Source organism: Papilio polytes, unplaced genomic scaffold (assembly GCF_000836215.1).
Source record: "Papilio polytes unplaced genomic scaffold, Ppol_1.0 DF823923.1, whole genome shotgun sequence".
NCBI lineage: Eukaryota > Metazoa > Arthropoda > Insecta > Lepidoptera > Papilionidae > Papilio > Papilio polytes.
The window spans coordinates 6,802,397-6,812,869 of record NW_013525281.1 but is presented as its reverse complement, the minus strand read 5'-3'; the positions used below and the strand labels follow the sequence as shown (position 1 = coordinate 6,812,869).

Below are 10,473 nucleotides of genomic sequence, written 5' to 3'. Positions count from 1 at the left end.
GTATAAACTTTCTAGTAATATACCCATTCCGGGGAAAAAAGACGAATCGAATAACACTTCTTGCGTCAAATTCGTTTCCATCGTTTAGACTCTAGACCGTCACAATGGAATTTATATACCAACCCACATACATAAAAAATAAGCGCGTAGAACATTACCCTACTCAATAAGGTAATAAGTGTAGCAAAGACGATGCTGTATGAAATGCATATTTTTACAGTTTATCTATAGGCCAGTGACCTACCAATGCGAGGCGATAGGAAGCTATGCGCTCCTCTATCCGTGGTATCGCGGGCACTAATTTCCCCCGAGGCGCCGCGCTCGTCAGGCCAGCGCAAACGACCGCAATAAACAACACCGTCTCAACTTTCAAGCTAAACTTATTTCGACTTCCTTGAACACCTATCTTAAAAAGCAGCTACTTAAGGTACGAGTATAACATGAAGGAATACTAAGGACGAGAGTCTAAATGTCGCAACCTGGATCAATTAGTTCTCTAAGGGGTGTACATTCATCAGTAGATTCTACACTACTATTAACAAGTATTTTATGACTTTGCAGCAGTTAGTCTGAAAAAAAAATTATAGTTTGGTACTTTTGTGAAGAATTTGTATCGGTTTTTGAAGAATTCCCCGAGACCTAAGTCGGTCTATTTTTATCTCTGTTTATTCCCTATGTATTGATGTATTGTGTCGTAATGATATAAAAAGGCAAGGAAACATTTGAGTTTTTACGATTATGATAACAATGGCGGGAAAGGTATTTTCGTATTACCGAGGAGTCTAGTCGAGCTATCCGTCGCGGCAAACCTACCAAAACAAATTTTACGACAACACTTACGCTGTTTACGTCTTGTATCGACATCCGATTTAATCATCCGTATGTAGAATAAAATGTGCGTATGTTTGTCTATTTGTATACTAAACGCGTACCCAAGTTAGCAAGGGAATGAGCCATCTAATATCTCAGAAGTAACTGGTATTATTCCAGAAAAAAAGACAGGAGAGGATATGCATTTAAGTGCGAATAAAGATTTCTTTTTCTAATGTTTCCTAAGTACTAATTTACAAATGTATATTAATTTTGTTCTCATATATATATACTTATAGAGCAAAACAAAAGTTTGAGAGGTAAAAACGGCTCCTTATATTCGATCGGCCTTGTTGATTTCCTATCGCTGAGTGCGTATTTTATTTGTATTTTATTAGAGCACGTAAAACTTTAACTGGCGATTAATGAAGGCAGTAAACACAACTTTTATATCGAAAGGTAAGAAGTTATTTGGTGATAGCAATGTTTAGAGATTATAAATATCCCACTTAATAAGAGAGCAAGATATACCGAAAAACAGTTTAGAACTACTTCTTTACTCTTTTGCTTATCTTGATAAAGTCCCAAACGATAACCATTCCATTTTGAAGGTTAGATCGAATGCATATTTACTTTAGGTTAGTTTGTCAATAATGACAAAATAAATAATAATTTAAGACTTAAAGACGCGATGTATGTTTATTTATGTTATATTTTAATATTTATTATTTTGTTACTAATTGTATTTTATAAAGCCACAAAACATAACCTCAATTGTAACAACGTAACGTGAAATTCCCTCAGGCGGAGCACCGCTGCCGCAGCGATGCGCAGATACTTTTATGTTTTTCAAACACAGAAGAAATGTGGATATCAAAGAGTCGTAGGAAAAACGAAAAATTACGTTTCGACGTCGTTTGCGAAATCCAGCGCCATGTTTTTAACCGGTTTTTATTTGGTTGATTTGCGCGAGGCGGATGTCTCGTTAATAAGGGAGGGACGATGCCTTGCTGATTGTATTTCTATTAAAAACCGCAGAATATAATGATGTGTACAAGAAATAACAAACATAACTGACATGTACTCGAAGCTAAAACCTTATCTTGTAGTTTAAACTATTAAGTTACTGTGTCTTCATTTCTTAATTAGTCGTACTGTTAGTTCGTACCATTTTATACTTAAAAAAACGAATCCGCGTTTATACTTTTAATTTGTTCAGTCATTTTTCGAGTGGTTTATTTTTATCGTTTTTCCGTTTCATTCCGCTGCAGGCGGGCGCTGCAGTCGCAAACATAATTAGCGGGATTATAAGAATTATGTATTTAAAACTGCTACTTAATTATTTTTAATTATTATACGCTTTAAATGATTATGAGATACTGCTGTTCAATATCACGTCAGAGAATGTAGACTTTTTTGTATCAATGTTGTAGCTAAAAACGCTACGCTACATGCTACGTACAACATGTGCTACGAACACTACATGCTTGGAATAATATACCATAATTCATACATATAATATTCTGAATTTTAAACGCTGTAAGTGTAAACTAAAAGATTTCACGTCTTTACTAAATACTTTGTTGCACTGATGTTACTAACTGATCTGTATATTTTACAACTTTTAAAAACACGCCACAGTCTGGCGTTGCAGAGAAATTTTGGTGGATCACGCGGCGAGATTCCGTTGCCACGGGCTCCCGGGGGAAATTATAAGGCGCGCTGTTACGGACACTTGCGGACTACTTACGTTGCGGCTTTCAAAGTGTTCTGCTTGATCGCATCAAACTTGAAAAAATAATAAATGATTAATCTCTGACTTCTATAGGTCTACACAAAAGTTGGCCACCAGAAAGTCTGCAGTTCATCTATGAGTAGGTAGGTTATCAATACTGGATGAGCCTACTACCGACACGGCTGTTCGATTATGCCAGCTCGTTTCCTAATCACTCAGATCAGCGCTATGGGATTGGCATATCTTTTAAAAATTCCCCATCCTCCTAATAGGTTAAAAAATCTAGGAAGGTAGACTCAAATAGTCTAAAGATTAGGCAATTCATAAAAAAAAACTACAACTCTTGCTGATACTTTCAAAACACTACACTTTTTGAAGTGTTCCGCTTAATAACATGAACCTTGAATAAAAATAAGAAATGGTTTTACTCTTGATAATGTTTAAAAATCAAAATATTGCCCCGGGTGAGGATCGAACTCACGACCTTAAGATTATGAGACTTACGCGCTGCCTACTGCGCTACCGAGGCCTTGGGTATTACGTAAAAACTAACAATTATAGTGTCATTGCCTTGAAAGGAAATGAGTACATATTACAGTTATAGTTCACGAAATGTATGAATGTTAAAAAGTTAAAAAATATTTTTAATGTAGTTGATACATAAAACACCTTAAAAATAAATTAAACAACCAAATACAAGTCTCCAAGTGAACAGGAGTCGGTGCTCAGTGAGTTGCAAATCGTCTGTTGTTACGACGATGTTTATTTAAAGAGGATGAAATTTCGCGGCCTGAATCTGTAAGCAATAATTTCTCGTTAAGTTCCGCGATCCGGAAGCTTACCTCTTCCATTATAATTTACAACCCCCTCCCCCAAGCCCCGCACCCCTCCGTAACGCCACCACATAAATAACGCCGTTAAATTGTTTACTTCAATTTTGATACGCGCCGACGCTACTATATGGAGAAAAAGTAATAAATATTGGTAAATCGAAAACGACACATCTGATATCTTTAGAAAACAATATCCCCTCCCGTCTGTATAAACACGATAATTTTAACATCTACTTGACTGATTTTCTTATGGTTTTTATCAATCGTGTCCTGACTCGAGCAGAAATACTTGCTGAAACGAATAACAACATACTCGTATGTACATTGCTTTCGTGTTAAAAATATATACGATGTATATAAGCAGATGAAATTGAAATGTATGCTAGATGTAACCAAAAGCGGGCAGTCGGCCGCCGGCGGCTGTACCTGCGCCGACAACATCCGCCGCGCCCTCATATCCGCTGACGTCGCGGCAAGACACGGCACAATGCACAAGCGACAACAGGAAAACAAGGTTGAGTCTACAGCAGCTCGGTGGTGCATGAAGAGCCCGCTTGACTATTGCTGTACTGCCCAAACACAAAACACGCATGAAATATAAGTTTACCGCGTTTCGTCTGAAGAGTAGTCGTCTTTGTGCTCCAGATCTCTCGTTGGCCACCTTCTTCAAAAACCGCTTTCAGTGTATGTAATTTGACTTACAATAAGTGTATATTTTACAATATTGAGCCACATTCTTCTACTTTTCATATTTCTTAATCCTTTTACTATTCTCATTTAATACATATACAATAAAGGCTTATCTTTATTAACAATCTCGCAGTTTCTTAACATTTGTACCACACCCTGAGGGCGGTATCAAAGGCAGGTAACAGCAAGTGATATTAAGAGGCAGGCTGTGCGGCGTCGCAGCCCGCGGGTGCCTCGACAACGACGAGCCACTTCCGAGTAAACGAATCATACGACCACAAGATTACAATTCCATGTTGAATATAAAACATTTCTGTGGAAGTAGCTGTGGAAGAGCTGAAAACCAACGCGATCTTCAGTAACAAGCTGGAGGCCGCATCACCTGAACCTCCGTGTTACTCAAGAACTTTCTTTTTATTTTCTTTTCCATTGATATGATAATTGATATGTTTTTGAATAACTTCCCAAAAGAAGAAAGTACTAAATTCGTCGGTATAAATATATTTTAAGTGTGCATATCTCTGCCCCTGGTAGACCGATTTTGAAAATTATTATGTAAATTTTATTTTTCTTGAATAAATGATTTTTTATTTTATTTTATTTGTTTATTTTTATCAGATATATAGCCAGCCACTCTAATATATGAAATAGCAATTCATAAGATCAAATCGCAATCTACGATTTACCAGGAAACAACTCTAGTTTATTTCGTTTCTATGTAAAGTTACATCTGTTTCTCACATTTGCTCTAAAATATCTTAAACTTAATAAATATAAATTCAGTTGATACAAATAAAATTGAGCAAAGCGTATCTATATCAAATAACTGCGGTGCCTTTTCGATTTCACACAAATATATTTAGAATATTCTTATCGTACATAAGAGAAGCCGATACCGGCTAGGGCTGGTACTGGCTGGCTTATTTTTAAATTCTATTTTATTACTTCAAGTACTTTACTATAAAATTAATTTCCTGATATATCTACGAGAATTTTAATACAGTGCTATTGTTTACATATTTTGTCCTATTAACATTTTAATTAAAATTATTTTAAACAAACGTACATCGCGCATTCTTCATCTCCTATTAATTTATTACTTATATATTATTTAGTAAAAATTTTATTTATAAAAAAAAAATCTCTTGCAAATTTTGACAGCCCTGAAGCATACGATCGCGTGGGAAAATTGGTTTCTTAACAACACCTCGAAAAGTATTGCAAAAATATTTAAAAGGCTTTTTATAACATCTGAAAATCGACATTTTTATATGATAATATATTTTCTATTTAAACTTTGTTGAAGACGAATTCGGTAGAGCCTATGTTTTTATGAATTTATTAGTGAAAATAAGCAAATTTAGATTGTTATTTATTACAATCTTCTTTTATTTGCAATTAATAATTCTTTGACATTCTAAAAGTAATTAATGTTTTACTAGCGACTAGTTTAAAATTATTGTACTTTCGTGACCTGTATAACATAATATTTTAAATTAAAAAAAAATCCGATGCACTAAACATGATAACGTCTACCGTTACAATCAAGACGATAGTGTTGCCAGCGTGAAGTTGCACGCTATGTTAATTGTGATTGCTACAAAAATACATTTACACAAAAACTTGGCTTTAAATTTTTTTCGCGTAAAAAGGAAACATTTTATTTGCTTATATTCGCTAGGAGCAGTAGCGTGTCTAGCCACGACAAAACAAAAATGTAATGAACAAGTCCAGAGCTTAATTTTAATTAAAAGATAGGGATGTCAGCTGAGTAATTATGAACGTCGACTGTCGGCAATCCGCGGCACAGCCCTGCGCTACTTGAAACAAAATGCATGAATACAATTTTATGGCATAACATAATTTTAAAGTAAATAAAGTTAGCAAGAAATATGAATAGTTATTTAATTATTTTGTACTTTTTGTAATTCGACGATATCCTAAAATATGATGTATAAAATACAAAAATCAATCGAATACAATAAGCAATAATGTAGAGAAATTGGCGCCTAAAACATTAAAAGCCAAAATAAACATAAGTCACATGTTTTGTTCATATATTTCACAGTAAGTAAAAAACGTACGAAAGTAGTACCAGAAACATCCTTAATTAGTAAAACATCGCTTACGCAGATTTCTCCCCTTTTAAAGTGTTTTTTTTTAATGTCATCAACCTGCACATACTAGTACCCGACTAATTGTTATGGCAACACATGACTTTTTAATGTAACTAATTGCAAAGATACACTAAAAAAACATGCGATTTTTTTGGAGAAAGGGCCGTACAACTTTCATTTATTTAGGTTTGTCGTATAGAATATCCGCTAACGTCTTTTTTCATTTTCGACAAAGTATATTTTGAATATTCTTATCGTAAATAGTAAGAGTCCGATAAAGTGTAGGGTTGTCAAACTTTTTGTATTTTATGATTTTAATTTAATCTGGTACCTATTCATTAAAAAAAAGTTTTAAATTAATACATAGGACTTGATTGGTATGTTTAGATTTTTTTGACTAAATCTTCCCCTTTTTGCTTTTTCATGTGTGATAAAGTAACCAAAGCTATTTCAATCACAATTTGTGGACAAGTATATGAACTATTGAGAATGATGTAGCGTAGGAAAAGGTTGTGGTAATGGAATTTAACTAAAATGTCGAGACAACCCTAAAAAAGATGCTATCTTGTCGTGAAAATTGGTTTCTCAACAGTATCTTACGGGGAATTTTCTCAAATATTCTTATAACATTTCTTTGAAGCCTTATAAATACAGATAAAAAAGGTGTCCACAGAATTCATAACCACAGAAAAAATACTACATTTCACGAAAATATCGATGAATACAATTAAAAAATTTTGCTAAATAAAGAAACTCTAAAGTTCTGTTGAATTTAAGATATATTTTACGCTTCTAAAATAATATAATTGCAAACATCTAATTTGTAAATTCAACGTCCAGTAATATCCATTTGCGTGTGGCTCAGAACAGCGGCCATGTTAGCAACACCAAGACAAATTGGCGGCATGTCCGCCGCGCTCTGCCAATGCACGACACAGATTATAAACTCCGCAGAGTCTACCTACACGACCACTTGACTGTATTAATCAACCTGGAATTTAAGTTTTGCCTTATTGTATCTAGACTTAAAAATCGTTGCTTACCACTGGAAAATTCACTTTTCAATTGCAAATTGCAATTACATAATAATAAATGTGAATGTTTATATGGATGGATCGATGGATGGATGTTTGTTGTAGCCTAAACTGCTGAACGGATCTTAATGAAATTGGGCATAGATGTAGCGGATAGTGTGGAAGAACACATAGGCTACTTGTTTTTTTAATACCACGCGGATGAAGTCTCGGGCGAAAGCTAGTAATTCTATATAGGTAGATATTATAGGTTAATGTATAATTTAATATTACGTTTAGCTAGCGTTGTCAGGTGTGTAGCTATGTTGGCAATGTTGCAATTGAGATAGCGCTATTGTTCCGCGACAATGCAGTGTACTCAACTTGCACCACGCGTAAATCGTTACATTGGTACACTCGCTAACAAATCGATGAAAGTACGTGAATTATTTATGCCTTGACGGATAACACAAGCTGTTCGATTGTTGGTTGAAGTAAACTATTGCACTATTTTTAGATAGTTACGTGCAATGTACTTAATAATGTAATAATTTTCGTCGATTTAAAGCATATTTTTGTCTATTTGATTAATTAAGCTAAAACGAATGTCTATTAACAAATAATTTTGTTGTAACATTTAAAAAGTTAACAGAACATACTATTGTATTATTCTGCTGACTGTACGCAAGCTGTAGCGAGCGCAACATTCGTCGCAAGTTACGACTCGATTGTGCCTTGCCATTAACGCTCGGTATAAGTAACAAGCTTATCAATAAATTAAATTGTTTAGTTTTCTTTGGTCACAAGACAATAACAACGCCAAATATTGCATAGAAGAGAAAAAGACACACAAGTTAAGTGAGTTCACGTTAAATGAGCAACGCAGAAAGAGATGTACCTACTCATTACTCCCTACCGCCCTTCTTAGCATCCGTACTTTCTTGGGTCTTCAGTACTTCCTACCAAAGATTTTTAAAAATACATCCATTAGTGGTAAAATCTACACTGGTTTGAACACAGTTGCATATTGATTGCGATGACAAAATTACACATTATTTTTAAATTTGCCGCTTACAACTTGGACCATACACTGACGCTCGACTTCTAACAACTTGGGAATACATATTAATAGGACAATTGCTACATTTGGAGATTATTGCTTTCGATTACTTCGGCAAAGGCTAGTTCAAAACTAACACCGTCTCGACTGTAATTATGTTTGCGGTTTAATATTAATGTTATAACCAACGTGAGTGTAGTTTCTCGCCAAGGTTAGAAGCCAGCCAAATTTAAAGTACAGTCGGGGACACTGTCGATGTTCGTAAAAGCTACAATTGTTTGAGCATTTTAAGACATCGAACAAAAGCCTATACAACGCTTATAAATGTATCTGTATGAAAAAAAAGTCGGTTAAAGATACACAGTTCTAAGCAGTTTTTTGTAGGAAGAGGCGAAGTTTGTTTCGTTGCAATGTACAAAGCCAATTTTTCGGAAGTGGCACACTGCAGATTTTCGCAACTGTACATACATACAACTATATTTTTATGTTTGTACATTGGCTCATGATGGTACATGATGTATACGATTCGTATTTAAGCAGATAATTATGACAGTGGAATTCATATGACAAGACTCTTGTATTCAAACATAGTCGTTTTCTCAATTTTTAAGACGTGAAATAGAATGATGGCATTTTTGTCGTAATAAAGTAAAGTGTTATGAAAGTGGGGAGTTATCGTGGGTTATTTTTTCTACACACTTTTCACATATGAACGCTACTTTCGATTACAATAACTAAGGATAAAATAAAACTTCAGTTTTAAAAATAAAAAAAGTTTATTATAAAAGGTGTATAATATTTGATTACAATTGTATTCTTTTAATATTAGGCTTATCCTAAGTATTTAATTACAAAAAAATCAGGAATTCTTACAAGCTTTAACTTAATTTGACATCAATGGCACTTATATTTATTTATTACTAATGTTATAAATGTAGAGGTTCAGATGGATGGATGTTTATAAGAGTTTATCGCCTAAACTGCTGAACCGATTTCGATAAATTTGGCAGATGATAGCCTGGAAGAATACATACTGTTTACTTTATTTTTGAATTCCACGCAGACAGAATCGCGGGCGATAGCTAGAAAAATTGTAAGACAGATATTTGGTCCTTCAAGCCGGATGTATGAATTGTACATTTATCCATCCATCCAATATATTGAATTTTTGTTTTAATAATAAGTTGACATTGTAGAACCCTTAGTAACCTTAACATGAATACATCTAACTATGCAAGTGTTTTATTGTTTATTATCAGCTACCTTAGTAACCTCATTAAACCAGTTTTATCAATGACTAGCTGTTCCAGTGCGGCTTCGTCGGCATGAAAAGTCAAAATTCAAATGCACAAATGACTATTGCTCTCTTGATGTTGGCAGTAACTTATAGTCCCTTTCCCACATTAGGATTTTTATCCAAAATATTTACCCCCTAAGTTTAATGGCGTGAAAATATATAGCCTAAACCGTGACGTTAGTGTAGGGGTTTTTATTTAAAAAAGAACTATTCAAAAATATGCTGTGAATGCTGACATCTTAGGCAACAAAGAAGTGTGTGTTTACGCTTTATTATAATAGTATAGATATTATATCAAGGAATGCATAATTAAACTTCTTAACTTATTTATTTTTATTAAAAATGTAAAAAATTAATTAGCAAAAATAGTACCGAATACAGTTCTAATAACTTTCACCTTACATTGAGAGAATTGTGACGTGACTACACATTCCTTAGTCGCATCTACACCTTTGTAGACAAGCGGCGCGCCAACCTCCTCCAACTCGCTCAGAACCACACCCAGAGTTTCCGACAACGAAGAAAACACAACAGGAAACCCTTGCAACAAACAACTCAAAATAGCTTTTATTTCAACCTCCCTAAACAACACAAGGGGCAAAGCTAACATCTCCAAACCCACGCAAACCCCGCCATTGGTCACCTCGACAAAATTACCATCCTGTACATTTAATTCTATATTACCTATAGACAAAGACTTCGAAACATCATTTTTCTCAGCTTTCTCTATAGCTAAATTCAATAATTTACACCTTTGACTCGCATCGAGTTTCATCCAATTATTCCTACGAGCGGTTAAACTTTTACCATCGAATGAATGATGAATTCGTTCTTTCGCGTACGTGATATCGATAATCGAGTAGAACGCTTGCGATGATTTTAGCGGTCCGTAGAAGGAAGCGTAATCATTAATCCAGA

At 34.4% G+C, this 10,473-nt stretch overlaps 1 non-coding gene across 1 annotated transcript; it reads right to left on the bottom strand.

The window, feature by feature from the left end:
* Positions 1-3,001: 3,001 nt before the first annotated feature.
* On the bottom strand, positions 3,002-3,074 carry Trnam-cau. Its single transcript has one exon. It is a non-coding gene; the product is annotated as a tRNA-Met (tRNA).
* Between the last annotated feature and the right edge of the window lie 7,399 nt (positions 3,075-10,473).